At 43.6% G+C, this 15,622-nt stretch overlaps 1 protein-coding gene across 1 annotated transcript in view; it reads right to left on the bottom strand.

The window, feature by feature from the left end:
• Positions 1–14,373, bottom strand: part of GCNT1 (glucosaminyl (N-acetyl) transferase 1) — a 42,962-nt gene extending 28,589 nt beyond the window's left edge. Inside the window, exon 1 of the mRNA XM_088464049.1 lies at positions 14,090–14,373. The gene's annotated coding sequence lies outside the window, so the exon portion shown is untranslated. The remainder of the gene's footprint in view (positions 1–14,089) is intronic.
• Positions 14,374–15,622: the final 1,249 nt, after the last annotated feature.

Here is a 15,622-nt window from a genome sequence, read left to right as displayed (position 1 = left end):
TGATATTACCGACTGAATTCGCATTGCGACTTCAGGCAAAATCACAGGGATTTACTACAAATCCCTTGCAGGGACAGAGCTTGCAATGAAGCTCTGTCCCTGCGAATCCCCTCCACACACTTATCACATTATTTTCGCAAAAAATACCATGACAAGTGCCCACGCATGTGCCGACCAGCCGCCGCTAAGCCCCGCCCCTGCGATCACGAGCCCCCTCCCTTAATTACAATTACCTTTGGTGATCGGTGCTCCGTTGATGTCCTCCGTGGCTCCGGTCAGCTGACATCCCATCCTGCACTGGGACCCAGTCAGGTGACGACTGGTCCCCAGTTCAGGATGGGAGACCAGCTGACCGGAGGAAGGACATCACCGGGGCACCGATCACTGGCCCTGGATTCTGGTAAGTTGTTTGTTTTTTTTACAGTGTATCAGCGTGTGGTCTGTTTAAACCACACAGCTGATCACTGGGACCGGCTCTGGGCTCTGCACTGCCTTTTAGAGCAGAGCAGGAGTGCGGTAACTGGGGAAGACCCTGGATAACGCCACCTCCAGGTGGTGTTATTATCACGGGGCTTTCCCCGGTATTTTTTCACATTTTATTTTTAGTAACTTTGGCCAGATCACATTTCCCATTACAATTATGGGAAATGCAATCTGCTTACTAAACATAAGTGATAATTAGGGCTTGGAGTAGAATTTTACGAATTCTACTCCAATTGCCCTATAGTAACTGTAGATGAAACTAAAATAATGTGAAAAGGGTGTGAAAACACCCTTTTTCACTTTATTTTAGTAAAAATAATGTTAATAAATTGAGCCCATGGAGAGAACACTCTGAAACAAATTATTAAAATTCAGTCTGTCTTTCTTCATGCAATGCACATATTTAGCTTATCACCACAAATCAGTGTCCTGTATGCTATAAAAGCAAAAATAAGCAATCTGTTTTACTAACCCAATGTAACTGTAAATTTTGTTTGTTAAACCCTAAACAGGTCTAACTTCTACAAATATATATTATCGCTATCTAGTAATATGGGGGTGCACTCACCAGACTTCAGTCAATTCATTGGATTAATAGCTGTATTCCATAATTAAAGATCCGACGTTTCGGTCCCCTTTGGACCTTTGTCCAAAGAGGACCGAAACGTCTGATCTTTTATTATGGAATAAAGCTATTAATCCAATGAATTGGCTGAAGTCTGGTGAGTGCACCCCCATATTACAACATATTTTTTGTCTGAGGATTTTTTACCCAGACTGGACTTTGATGTTGCACCCCAGCAATTATGCTATATTGAAGTGTGTGCGGATTATTCTGGATAGAGATAGATAGATATCTCTATCTATCTACCTACCTACCTATCACCACAAGGGTAATTTACTAGAAGACATCCATTATGTGCATGCTGCACTGTGACGCTCCCAAAATCACAGCTAAAAATCTATGAACTAATGCAACAGTCTTAGAGGGGTATTCAATATGAAACGTTAACTTCACTGTCGAAGTTAACGTTTCATATCGGAGTTTTTACCTGCGTTAAAGTATCGGGCGCGCTCCCGCTTATCCCCGTATTCAATATAAAATTAACGAAAACGGGAAACTCCGAAGTTGGATTTGCGTAAAGTTACGAATTTTTCCTTAAAAAAATTGTAAGACCCCCCTAAAGTTGTAAAAACATGGGGGAATCACTATGGGTACCCCCGTTTTAGGTTTTAATTGAAAGTCGGGGATTTAAATAGCCGCAGCAGGTGTTTTTTTCCCGACATTGAAGAAGTGATGCAGAAGAGCACTTAGGTAATTTTTTTAGTTTTTTTAAGTGGTCCCATCAAATTTGGGGTACATGAAAATGGGTACTAGCATATTTTTATGTCCCTAAAGTAAGTTTTTTAAAATTCTGCATTTGTGCACCTGCCGCTAAAAATCTATTTTAGAAAACACCTGCCGCATACTTGCAGAATAGCCCTGAACCTATTTCCCTATTCTTAAACAATTTTTTCCCATTTTTTTTCTCACCCCAATTTTTAAATTAATTTTTTGGGGTGTCCCTATTTTTTTTAAAACTTTTTTTGACAGTTCTTTTCTAAATGTCATTCCCAGGGGTGCAGGCTATTTTTTTTAAGCCTGCACCCCTAAACCCCAATTCTGCACTTTTTTTCGACACCTACTCAATGGTGAAAAGTTATCCCCGTTTTTTATCAAAGACTTTTCAAAACTGCGATAAGTCTTTGAAATTGAATACGGTGTAAATGTAAAACCTGCGATAATGACATCATACCTCCGATATTAACGCAAAAACGATGTTATCGCTCCTATATTGAATACCCGTTAATATCAAAAGCTGAACTTGTTTGATGTGTTTATGATGCATTGTTCTAAACAGACAAGGGTGGGGATTATAGGATGCAGTGACATTGTGCGACCACGCTCTGTATGTGTTATGTGGTATAGAAGTGTGCTGAGCACACAAAGAAAGACCACACAACACTTAAAAGTGCCACACAATAAAAAACACCTTAATAATAATATTATTATTATTATTAAGATCAGCAATCTCAATTCATAAAGGAATTGCCCAACTTTTGACAATCCTAGTATTCAGGGCCCATTGTCCCCCTTATGTTTTAGGTCATCCCATTCAGACAACGGAGACTGCAAACTCACTGCTATGATGTTTAATGGTTGGCTGTATATTAATACATGTAGTTGGCATACTAGCAGTCAGGATGGCAGCGGTCAGAATAACGGCGCAGGAATCCCAGATCCAGAATCCCATTTGCTTACATCCCAATGGTAATTAGACTTAGGAGGGGAAGGGGTGGGGGAAGGGGGTAGGGCTAGGCACTAGAGGGTGAGTTATGCTGCTCATCCACTACTAGATTCGGGGACGACGACACGATTACGACGTCGTCGTCGTCTCCCGCGGGATGAACTGCATACACTGAACGGTCAGTGTATGCAGATGAATCATCCAGAACATGGCAACCTGACGGCGGTCGTCAGGTTGACCATCATATTCGGGCGATGATTGGTGTTAAAAAACGACCAGCGGGCGCACGAATCATTGGTCGTTTTTAACATTTTACTGCACGATTTGCGGGCGATTACCAAGCGATGGAGCGATAACGACGGTCGTTATCACTCAATCGCTAGGTTTAATCGCCTAGTTGAAGCGCAGCATTAAGGGCTCCAGGAAAGATGGGTTGGGGGGGGATAGGGGTTAGGCTACTTAACTAATCCTGTAGGGATTCTGACAGTCGGGATGTCACTGTATGTATTCTGACCGCCGTCGTCCCGAACACAGGGACCCTGTACCCAACCCCTGATGACAGAAACTGATAGTCATCTAAAGTTAATCCATATGTTTTAAAAGCAGATGTCAGCAATAAGCAGCCCTCCAGCTGCAAATCCCAACAGCTTTAGCATGGCCAAATAGCAAAACTGTGGCGGTGCACAGGGCTGCCATCAGAAATCGTGGGGCCCGGTACTGACAAAATAGGCAGGGCCCCCCTGGGGGATGGTGCAGAGGTGGGCGGAGCTGTGTATAATGTGGGTTGAGTTACACTGTGGGGTGGGACGTCAATTGGTGATTGAACCAGTTTAAAAATTCTCAAAGTTTGGGGTCGGGAAGGAAGGATGGACGTGGGGGGACCCGGCTGGGAAGCCTGGACTGGGAGGGCACAGAAAAGGCTGAGCTGGGGGTGCACAGGGCAGGGAAGGCTGGACCTTAATTGGGGGGCACAGGGCAGGGAAAGCTGGCTGGACTAGAGGGGGGCAGGGCACGGAAGGCTGGGTTTATTAAGGGGGGGGAGGCACAGGGCAGGTAAGGCTGGACAGGGAAGGGGGGACAAGGCAGAAAAGACTGGCTTGATTAGAGGGCACAGGGCAGGGAAGGATGGGTGGATTAGAGGGCACAGGGTAGAGAAGGCTGTCTGGACAAGGGGAGCACAGGGCAGGCAAAGGCTGGCTGGAGTAGAGGGTTAGGGTAGAGAAGGCCAGCTGCACTAGGTGGAGGGGCATAAGGCAGGGACTCTGAGTCCTACCTTGTTTGTCAGCATCAGCGGAGCCCGGGAGACAGCGGCGCAGATATACAATGGCAGCCTTGGAGAAACGGTGCAGCGCTGCTGGCGGTCTTTCAAATATGGCGTTGGCCGCGAGCCAAATCACAGCTCGCGTACCAGCAGCCAATCAGGAGCGGCCATCGTGGCCACTCCTGATTGGCCGCTGGTCCGCGAGCTGTAATGCTCGCGGATGGTGCCATGTTTCAAATACCGTCGGTGGCGCTGCGCTGTTTCTCCCAGGCTGCCGAAGCCTGATTCTTCACATCTACTGCCCTGCTGTCACCGGGCCCTAGCTCTCTCCGGACACGGGACTCCAGGCCCAGCAGACCCCCCCTGAAGGCGGCCCTGGCGGTGCATGCTGGAATGTGTAGTTCTATAACAGATGGGGGACTGCCCCTATTTTAAAGTGATGGCGCATGCACAAAAATATGAACAAAGAGGAAAACAGCAGATACCACATTGATTGAATAAGGTTCGGCGCATAGCAAGGGGAAATATACAGAGCGGCCTTGTGTTAACACAGGAAGCCAGCACAAGATATAGGAGATCATAAAAAGTGAATTATTTCAGCCCAACAGAGCAAGCTGTAACAAAACCCTGGCAACATTTCCAATTCTTTAGAGTAGATTTTTAGCAAGACTAAACACATACAGAAAACAGCAGCATTTAAAAAGCTGCTTATGTGTGCTGCCATGCATGGTGCAACTGTGCAGTGTAGCCTGAAATGCATAAACTCATCTGGGGCCTGATTCAGAGATGTACGCTAATCACACAGCCGCTGCGTCTTTGTACACAGTGGCTGTGTGATAACATGCTAATGCCGCAGGAGGCATCTTGTGTGAATAGATGCCTCCTGCCCCCTTCTCTGATCTGCTGCTACATCCTCGGATCATATGCATGAACATCGGTCATCTGATTACTCAAGATGACTGGGGAAATCCTACTGCTGAAGCCAGTGAAGCTGCATCCTTGGCTTCAGCAGAAAACAGGTGTGCAATGCTGCATGTCGCCACCCCAGCTCTGCCCCCAAACGGCCACCGTTTGTAAATCAGGCTGCGGAGTCCAGGAAACTACGAGCAATCTTGCAGAACCTGATCTGATGTGCAGTGCGGAATCTGTTCATGGACAGATCTCACACCATCAGAGATGTACATACACCCACTGGTTTACGTGCATCTCTGAACTAGGCTCCAGGTACCATGGCAACATTACAGACTCGATACAGACCAGAGGTTGCCCAGGAGCTCAAAGCAACAATACAAGCAAAAGCAAAGACGACAGACACTACAAAACTTGTGCCACACTAATAAGGAAAAATAAAGGAATTCATAAAAGGAAACTGGATAGAATTTAGCAAGATCCCATAGCAAAATATTCGTAACCATCCAAGATGAACAGGAAAAAACAGTAAAGACATCATTATGACAGACTCCATGTTAAGAGCATATATATATATATATATATATATATATATATATATATATATATATATATATGTTAATTGATAATTTCTTAATTTTTTTTTTTTTTAACACTTCTATTTTTTTAAAAGCATTCCTACTTTGCAGCATTTTCTCCACACCTGCCTACAACTTTTGTAAAGTACTGTGTGTCTGTATGTATATATATATATATAGACACACAGTACTTTACAAAAGTTGTAGGCAGGTGTGGAGAAAATGCTGCAAAGTAGGAATGCTTTAAAAAAAATAGAAGTGTTAAAAAAAAAAAAAATTAAGAAATTATCAATTAACAAAATGCAAAGTGAACGAACAGAAGGGAAATCTAAAGCAAAACAATATTTAGTGTGACCACCCATTGCCTTCAAAACAGTATCAATTCTTCTAGGTACACTTGCACACAGTTTTTGAAGTAACTCAGCAGAGAAGTTGTTCCAAACATCTTGGAGAACTAGCCACAGGTCTTCTATGGATGTAGGTTCTCTCAAATCCTTCTGTCTCTTCATGTAATCCCAGACAGACTCGATGTTGAGATCAGGGCACTGTTTCTTTGTGCTTCTTCAAAATCACAATTAATGGATACAACTTAGTCACTCGCGAAAGGAATGTATGCTATCAAAATAGTTTAACACTGCCCTGTAATTAGTTACTAATGTCTCTTCAGTTAGTGAAGAGTGGGTAATTACCACATCCATGCACTGTCTCCTCACTGGGAATTGGTGCTGCTGTATGGATCTCCGGCAATTCTAACTTGTTACCTGATGTCAGGCTCCAATGTCCAGAGTGTTAACGGACCGTTACACAAGACAGGTAAAAAAATCCTGTCTGTTACATCCAGGCATCCCGCTCGTCTCTGGTACACACTGTACTTTTTACTCTGGCAGGGACAGGGTAGCCGTGGTAATCGAGGTGCCCGATAGTGTGATGCAAAACGCAGCTTCTGGGGCTGAGACAGGCTCGAGGTATCACTGGAGCCTGGTTAGTAGAAGGAAATCCACATCGCAGCATGTGCGGTTAAGTCAGGTCAGGTAATGCCACGCCGGTAAACAGCTCTATTCAACAGCAAAAAACGAGTATAAGTGGCAAATGTTCAGTACCCCATGGGGAATAATGGATAAATATCTTGGCGGTAGCTAGAGAAGCTCAACGCGTTTTTGTGCTGTTACGCACCTTCGTCAGGAAAATGGTCTGTGTGTCTTGTTGCTGGGATCAGTCTTGCCATGGTGTATGACCTGTGACATGAAACTGTCTTCCACAACCTCACCTTTGAAGCAAAGTTTGGCTGTTCCTCACCAAGTTTTAAGTCTCCTACACAGCTGTTTCTGTTTGTTAATGACTGTTTCAACCTACATATGAAAATGATGCTCATTATCACCTGTTTGGTATGATTGGTTAATTATACACCTGACTATAATCCTACAAAATCCCTGACTTTGTGCAAGTGTACCTAGAAGAATTGATGCCGTTTTGAAGGCAAAGGGCGTCACACCAAATTTTGTTTTGATTTAGATTTCTCTTCCGTTCATTTACTTTGCATTTTGTTAATTGATAAAAATAAACTATTAACACTTCTGTTTTTGAAAGTATGCTTACTTTACAGCATTTTTCCCACACCTGCCTAAAACTTTTGCACAGTACTGTATATATAAAAAAGTGATTATATTTTATATAGCATCATAATTTAAGCAGCGCTGCACAGATTAATTTTTGAGTCCATGATCCATTGGAGCTTACAATCTAAAGTCCCTCACATACAATTACAATATAGTGTTTATTTTGTCTGGCTCAAACAAATCTACCAGTATATTTTTAGAGTGTGAGAGGAAACCAGAGGGACCTGGAGGAAACCCACACAAATACAAGAACATACAAACTGTTCATGTAGAAGAGAGAGTAGAGGGGGGAGACACCCGAGTATGGTGAATATAAAAAGCAGGTGAGGATGACATGCAGCATACTTACCTACTTTTAAAAAAGCATTTTAGTGAGATTGTGACAGCAACACCTATTATAGAATGTTAAAAGTGGGCGTGTAGTGCTATATCCATACATGCCGATGTTTCACTCCCTCCTTCCGGGAGGGAGCTGTCGGGCTTTCTCGGCGGGGGGCAGGTCGCGGTGAAAAGGGAGCGGGCCCGGGGGTGACGTGCATTTTGGGGCAGAGCATGGGGGCGTGTCATCGTGATCGCGGCTCCGCCCCCTCTTTACAATGCCGGTTTTAAAGGGATTGTGAGGCAGGGGGCGGGGCCGTGATGACGCGATTCAGCGCGAATCACGTCACTGGCCCCTCCGCTGCCGGGATTTTTATAGTAAGTGCAGGGAGGGGGGGGCAGACGTGTCGCTGATAGCGGGAGGCTTGCCTGCTTTCCCGGGAGGTCGGGAGCGGCACCCGATTTTCGAGAGGCTCCCGACCAAATCGGGAGGGTAGGCAAGTATGGCTATATCTGAGAGGCGTATCATAAAATTAACTTACATGCAAATGTAAACGAGCCCAAAAGCAGTCAGTAAGATCTATTTGTTGATGAAAACACACTGATACTTTTCAGAAAATGCATGTAGCCATAGGGATCATTGTGCCTTATAACCAATGCAGGGACATAAATACATTCAAATGGGATCATTAGTATTATGTGTTTTTTTTTAATATAACAACTTCATAATGGGAGTAAGGTGCAATCAGGGAGATAGGCAGACTCTGCAGGGAGACAGGGAGATTGCTACTACTTCAGGCAGTCTCCCTGGCAATGAGGGAGAGTTGGCAAATATGACATACAGTGGAGAAGCAGGAAAATAATACAATTTAGAGATAGATAGATATAGGTGGGCATCCACTAGACGTACTCCCTGTCCAATCTCTAAAGGATTTTCCCTTGAAATTTTATCTTTCAGTCTGAACGATTTGCAAACTATCTTTAATAGATCAAGTGAAATTGACCTGCATGTTCAGTCGACTGACGAGACGATCAAACGACCAGCGGGAGCGCACATCGTTGATCGTTAACGACCAAACACTGCACGATTTATGAACGATTTTGAAACGATTGAACGATAACGACAGTTATCGTTCAATCGCCTGCTAAAATCGTGTAGTGGATGCCCCCCTTATAACAGGACCAGGAAGAGATTCAAATGGATGAATGTACTGTATAACAAGTTGCAGGACAACAGACTTTGGAAGCTTTTCTGTAGTGTTCTATAACAAAGAAAGGCCATAGCTGCAGAAGAGATTAAGGGGTCTATTCATGTACAACATGCAGAGGCTTCTAAAAGATTTCACTATATATCGCATCTCATGGATACGATATATAGTAATGTTTAGTAGCCATTCATGTACACTTACCTGTCCGGTGTCTTCGGGCAGTGTCCGGCCTCTCTGCGAACCCTGTACGCAGTGAGAAGACAGACATATCGGGAGCCTGATATGCCTGCTCCTCACTGCACATGCCCCAGCATCCGAGAGCAGCAGGTCACGTTAGACCTGCTGCAGTGGACGCTGGGAAAAGGGTGTGGAGCCAGCGCTGGGTGCCGGACAGAGAGCAGGATAGTATGCAGCTTCCCTGCTCTGTTCAGCTTGCGTTACAGAGAACGCCATCCTCAGATGGCATATCTGTACTGCAGGAGAGGAACGGAAAGCTGAGCTTTCTGTTCCTTTATGAATCGCACTCACAAAAAGTATGGTGATGCGATGCAGGCCTGGAGCAGGGGTGCCACTGGAGAAGTAATACACTTCTCCACAGTAAACTTGCTCCATGAATTGCACGAAGCAGAGAAGAGCACTGGTTTCAGCTAAACAGGCTCTTCTCTGGTTCATGAATAGACCCCAATACTCTCAGAGATTGACAAAAGAATAACAAAAAAAAGAAACCTTATTTTATAGAATACTAGTGAACTGACCCAGTTTCGCATGGGAGCAATTTAATCTCATCACAGCCCCCTGAACCGCATAACAACCTGCACTACGTCACCCCAGTCCCCTGCACCTCACCACAGCATCATGCTTCTCACAACTGCCCCCTGCATTTCAACACAGCATCCTATATTTTACCCAAGCCCCTTGCATCTCACCACAGGCCCGTTTCTCAACTCTGCCACTTGTTCTTACCAATACCCCCTGCATCTCACCACAACCGCCTGCTTCTCACCCGTCCCCTGCCTCCATGCGCACCCCTCTCCAGCTGCCAAACATGGCGATGAGCAATGTCCTATTTGCACAATGTAGCCTGTATTTCCTGGTCTATCATCAAATGATTGTTTGATTGATTTTTTTAATTCCTGATAGCTATGCTTCCTCTAGCTCCTTCCTGGCTATTGCATCAGGGCATCTTCATGGGTACATTGGAGGCTGTCTCTCGCTCTGACCCTGCTCAGTCCCTTACTCCCTCCCCTCTCTCAAGGCTGCTGCTAAGCCACAGGGCACACAGTTAGCTCCGATGGGCTCTCACTGTCTCAGAGAGACAATCAGCCCTCAGCAGCAGTCACACACACACACACACCAACCAACAGCTTTCTCTGTGACTTGCTTCAGTAAAATGGTCGCTGCTCGGCCCCTTTTGTCAAAGAAGAATGTTTCATACACCTAAACCTTCCTCGACCAATGCTGTATAGAATAGTGAAAACCCCATCAAAATTTGTCCAGTGTCAAAATATTAACAAACAGGCAGCTCCTAAACTGGGGACTTTATTTTATATATCTAGAGATGGATTTCAAATATGTATGCAGAAGAAGTATGAAAACCTAACACTCTGAGGATAAAAGTTTTTCTCTCAACAGGGCCTATTTATGAACCTTTATGGACCCGTAACACATGCATAAAAGATAGTAGCCTAATATACAGCGTTAGTTCCTTGATGGCATTAGTTCCCTATGGGCAGGAACACCGGCTTGCAAAGAAGGTTCAGCTCCCTCTAGGGATCATGGGGAAAGCTGCTTTCTCTGCACCGAAGCAATACAGAATTTCCCAATAGGCCCCCCCGATAATAAATAGGCCCATATCCGTTATGTAATTCCCACCCTTCCGCAAACTGCTTATCCTGCCCACCGTAATCTATGTAGTATGGCTAAGATGGCGTAGGCCTCCTGGTACTCTTCTGTGTAGGATGAACAATGCATAGCTCTGATGATTTAGTAAGCATTGTGTATTTTGCTTTAGTATTCTGTAGTTCCTCAATTAAATGTTAGCTCTTCCAGGCACTGCATGTTCCACCCAGTTTAGCTATGTAGTGCACCCAAGATGGCTGCCTCACCTTATACCTTCATGGGTTGGAAGAATAATCCTGGGAAATGGTGCCCCAAAACGGGCGACATGTTTTTTGTTTCATAATTTTTAAAGGTTAGGGCAGAAGTTCCCAAAACGCGGTCCTCAAGGCACCCCAGCAGTTCAGGTTTTAGAGATATCCATGGTTGAGCACATGTGGTTAAATGAAAGACCGTGTTTGGGAACCTCTGGGTTAGGGTGAAGTTTAGGCACTTGGGAAAAGAATGATACCAGACTACCCAAAAACCCTCACAAACACTGGGAGAACATACAAACTCCACTCGTACGTTTTTGGTCAGCAATCAAACTCATGATCCCAGTGCTGTGAAGCGCCAATGCTAACATATCTATATTAATATTATAAGAACGTTGTATCTGTAGGTTTGTTCCTAGTTGACGCAAAATCTACTGAACTGATTTTCAGGAAAAATGCATCATTTTGTAGTGGAAAATCCTAGAAATAACCTGCAATTTATTTTGATGATCTCATCTCCAAGCGCCTGCTTGGCACGTCATCGACCGCGCAATAAGCCGGGTCAGGCCGCCAGTCTGAAAGGGGTCTCAGCAGGTTCACACCCAGGATGGAATTGTGTATAAAATCCCAGGTGCGACCCGGCAAAGCAGTGTGAAAGGGTTATCCATCCTCTTGTGATGACTCAAAATGCATCACTAGGTTGGGAGATCCTCCTGGGCTAGGAGTTGCCATTCAGCCAGCCCCTGACAGCACATCCTCAACTGAGGGACTTTGCCAAAGGCACTTTTCACTATGCACTCTACTCAGTCTAGAACTGGCCCTGGTTTCAATGTATAGACACTAATGCTCCAGACTTGTGTGGGAGAATCCTGCATTTTAAAGCGGTCACCCATCTGACATCTAAAATACCCCTGTCATGCGAAAGCCTAGTTAGATGTTGCAGAGGCTCCCTCAAAGACCCACTCTCTCTCTCTAATGGAGCGTACACACGGTCAGATTTGTCAGACTTGTCAGATTTGTCAGATGAACGATTGAACGATTAAACGATTTGAACGATTTTTGACTGCATTCAAATGAATGGAATCGTCCAAGTCTGACTGCAAACCCATCAGATGTCAGATATCGTTATCTGACAAACGGGAACGCGCATCGTTGATCGTCCATCGTTCAGGCATGTCAGATATGAACGATTTTCCTTCAGATATGAACGACTGAACGATTTTTAAATCGTTATCGTTCATATCTGAAGGAAAAATCTGATCGTGTGTATGCACCATAACAACTATTGCAGGTGCAAGTTCAGAGTAGTTCATTGAAGACAAGAAACTGATCTCTATTACCATATCCCATTATTGTTTCACATTCGTAAGTTTCCTGTCCTGCACCGAGACTGAATGTCATTTGTCAGAGTTCAGTAAAAAAATGCCATTGTATGATACTGGTAATGAAGTTAATAGAGCTTTAATTAAAAGTTGAATAAAATAAAGTCATAACACTATAAATTAAATGCAAGAGTAATAAAGGGCAAAAACAGAATGGCAATTTGTGATTACAGCTCAAAGTCCTGTATGACAATATAAAATGTGCAGCATATCAGGAAGTGGCCACGTTTATGTGACAGAAATATCTTGTGTTAATATGAAGAGCTGACCTCCCTCACACTTCCTACAATTGTCTATTGTTAAGACATGAACTGAAACCAACATGATAAAGAAAACAGATAATTTCACAAAACACTTGATAAATGTTAAAATATGTATTTTATTACTATGTAAAATCACTTGTCTTCTTAAAATTATTTATTTTAATTTCTGAATCTGATACCCCATCAGAAGCAGGTTCTGCCACTTAGACGGCGACTATAAAACAATCTACGTCCAATTTAGCCTAACACTGAAGCCTATCGCTGGGTACACACTGGCAGCTATATTGGCCGATCATCGGCCAGTGTGTACCCAGCGATATGTCTGAACAACGTCGCTCAGACATATCGCATCGTCTGTGCTGCACAGTTAATGCCCAATACATCTGCAGATATATTGGGGCATCATGGTGTGTGTACGGGTGGTCAGCCGCCCGCCCATACACTTGCAGCAGCAGCAGTTGCGGGGAGGTGGGTGCAACCCGCCCCCTCCATCACACAGAACACATATGATGGTTATTTAGTGTGTATGAAGTGAACAACCATGATCTGCAGATATATCGGTTTAGTGTATACCCAGCTTAATTCTCCAGGTAATACAGGTGCTTCAAGCCCTTTAGTTAATTAGTGTGGTCAGATGTTGACCTACAAATGCAACCATTTGCATTCAGATTGGACAAATCGTTAGGTGTTTAACCAATCTGTCTGGTGGGAAGGAAAATCTGGTAATGTATGGGAGCAAATGACAATCATCCCTGTGCTACCAAATGCCAGAAATGAGCAAAAATTGTTTAGATAAATTGATTAAATCAAACTGATTTAGCCAATTTGTCTGAACGACCATTGTCCGTTTTCCAGTGTTTGGGAGCAAAATTTGATTGTCATTTGCTCCCACACATTACCAGATTTTCCTTCCCACCAGACAGATTGTATAGAAATCTAGGTGTGTACCCAGACTTATACATTAGTTATTACTAGTATAGCTGAGCCTGTGGGGAATATGATCTTATAGATTACAATGCAGAATGTTCTCTGACAGCTACAGTAAATACAGCAATGTTATGTGGGCTGTACACTATAATAGCATTAAGTGCTACACGGTACTTCCCTATTACAATAGATTCAAGTATAAAGGGCTGATACGGTTTTACAGGACAGGGAAACAGGATTTCTTACATACACTACCTGCCTTCCGTGTAGCAGATCTGCACTGAAAACCCAAAGCAAGACTGAAGAGTGGATTTTAACATTACACTTACAAATAAGTGATCCCGGTCTACAGTAAGCCATCAATATTTTATAGATGTGGTTAACAAATGTCCATACGTTTACACATCCGTAATCACAGCTAACCTGGGAAATGTGAGTGCTTAGTGATCCACATGTAAGAGGGAATCTCCATGTTCATACTCATCTGCTCTCCTTTGTCATTACCAACTCATCATGCGCTTATTGTTGGCACATGGATGTAAACTCCAAGATCTAAAACTTAAATGCAAGTATCCCAGCATCAGTAACCAGTTACCAGAAACAGCACACGCCAACTAAACACAACACAACATCAGTTACCGGCCAGCACTAATCAGGCACACTTCACCAGGCTCACAGAGAGTTACTGTGTGACATGGGGACATTTCCTGCCAAGCGCAGTAGCCTCTGGCAGTACTGGCATAAGTATCAGTGTTGCCCAAATTACCTTGTAGAACATCCATGTAGATGACTGGCATGTCCTCAAGGTTCTTGCTGGGGAGATCTTGTGGCGAGAGCCTCACATCGCAGTACCTGTTGTATTAAGGAACTCCTATCCATTCCATATACGGAGCCTTTCTCGCTTCTCCAAATCTCTCAGCTCCCCCGCCCTTCCTCCTCCTTTCCATCCTTGCACAGCTGGCACCTCCCTTCCAGCACCACCTCCTACCAATCCCCCACCTTGATTCACACTGAGAGGACTGAAAAGACGTCCACCTCCTAGGTGGTGATGTTATGATGCCTGGCCCGTTGCCCGGGTTGGGTTACATTGGCGTCACATTAGAACGTATGCATGAACATTTCATAATTGTCCCTTCTCTCTGGGTTTCATCATAAAACGTAGTACTATAAGAGCAGGCGTCGTGCGCCACCCCATGGAAGTCACTGGCAGCGCATCACCTCTACTATGAAGCTAGCTAGAGCAATCAAATTCACATGTGGCCCAAATACAAGATACTTTTACAGTATTTAAAAATAGTGTGCAGCAGCTCTGAGTGTTATAAATAAACGATGTAATAGTTATGGGTACCTAAAGCAAAGGGCCGTAGTTAGATATTGCCAATGATGACATTAATAGAGGCAATAAGGAAAGAAGTCATTCCAAATGAATAACTAGTGCATCTTGTATTCCAACATTAATTACCATAAAGTATGGTATGGCGAACAGGTCTCTTGCATAGAGACAGTGCTACATTTTTAAGCTTCAACACTGATATTTATTTTTCAGCTAGAATATGTCCCAAGGCCATATATATATATTATATATACGGTAACGGGCTACAAATGGACCTTGATAAGATACAAACCATGAGACAAAGGGAATGGGGAAAGGGGAGACAGCAGGCTGCACAGGAGTTATGGAGCATACACACGGTCAGATTTGTCAGACTTGTCAGATGAACGATTGAACGATTTGAACGATTTTACCAAAGTTTTGAACGATTTGAACGATTGAACGATTTTTGACTGCATTAAAATGAATGGAATCGTCCAAGTCTGACTGCAAACCCATCAGATGTCAGATATCGTTATCTGACAAACGGGAACGCGCATCGTTGATCGTCCATCGTTCAGGCATGTCAGATATGAACGATTTTCCTTCAGATATGAACGACTGAACGATTTTTAAATCGTTATCGTTCATATCTGAAGGAAAAATCTGATCTTGTGTATGCACCATTAAGCTGCATACACACACAATGATTTTTTTAATGAACGATTTTAGTAAACGATTTTTTCCCTTGAAAAAATTAACTAAAATCGTTTACTAAAGTTGTTCATTTACTAAATGTCATGAACGATTTTTATGAACTACAAACGATTTTTGCATATTCCCTTAATGAAAATCGTTGAGTTGACAAGTCTGACTGAACTACAAACTACAAACGACAAACTACAAATGTGAACGTGCATGAACGATAATCGTTCATCGTTTGACTCAGAAAGTGAACAATTTTTGCAAACGATTATCGTTAAACGA

The sequence above is a fragment of the Taudactylus pleione genome, unplaced genomic scaffold (assembly GCF_031769625.1).
Source record: "Taudactylus pleione unplaced genomic scaffold, aTauple2 ptg001573l, whole genome shotgun sequence".
Classification (NCBI taxonomy): Eukaryota; Metazoa; Chordata; class Amphibia; order Anura; family Myobatrachidae; genus Taudactylus; species Taudactylus pleione.
This window is presented reverse-complemented; position numbering and strand designations above follow the sequence as displayed.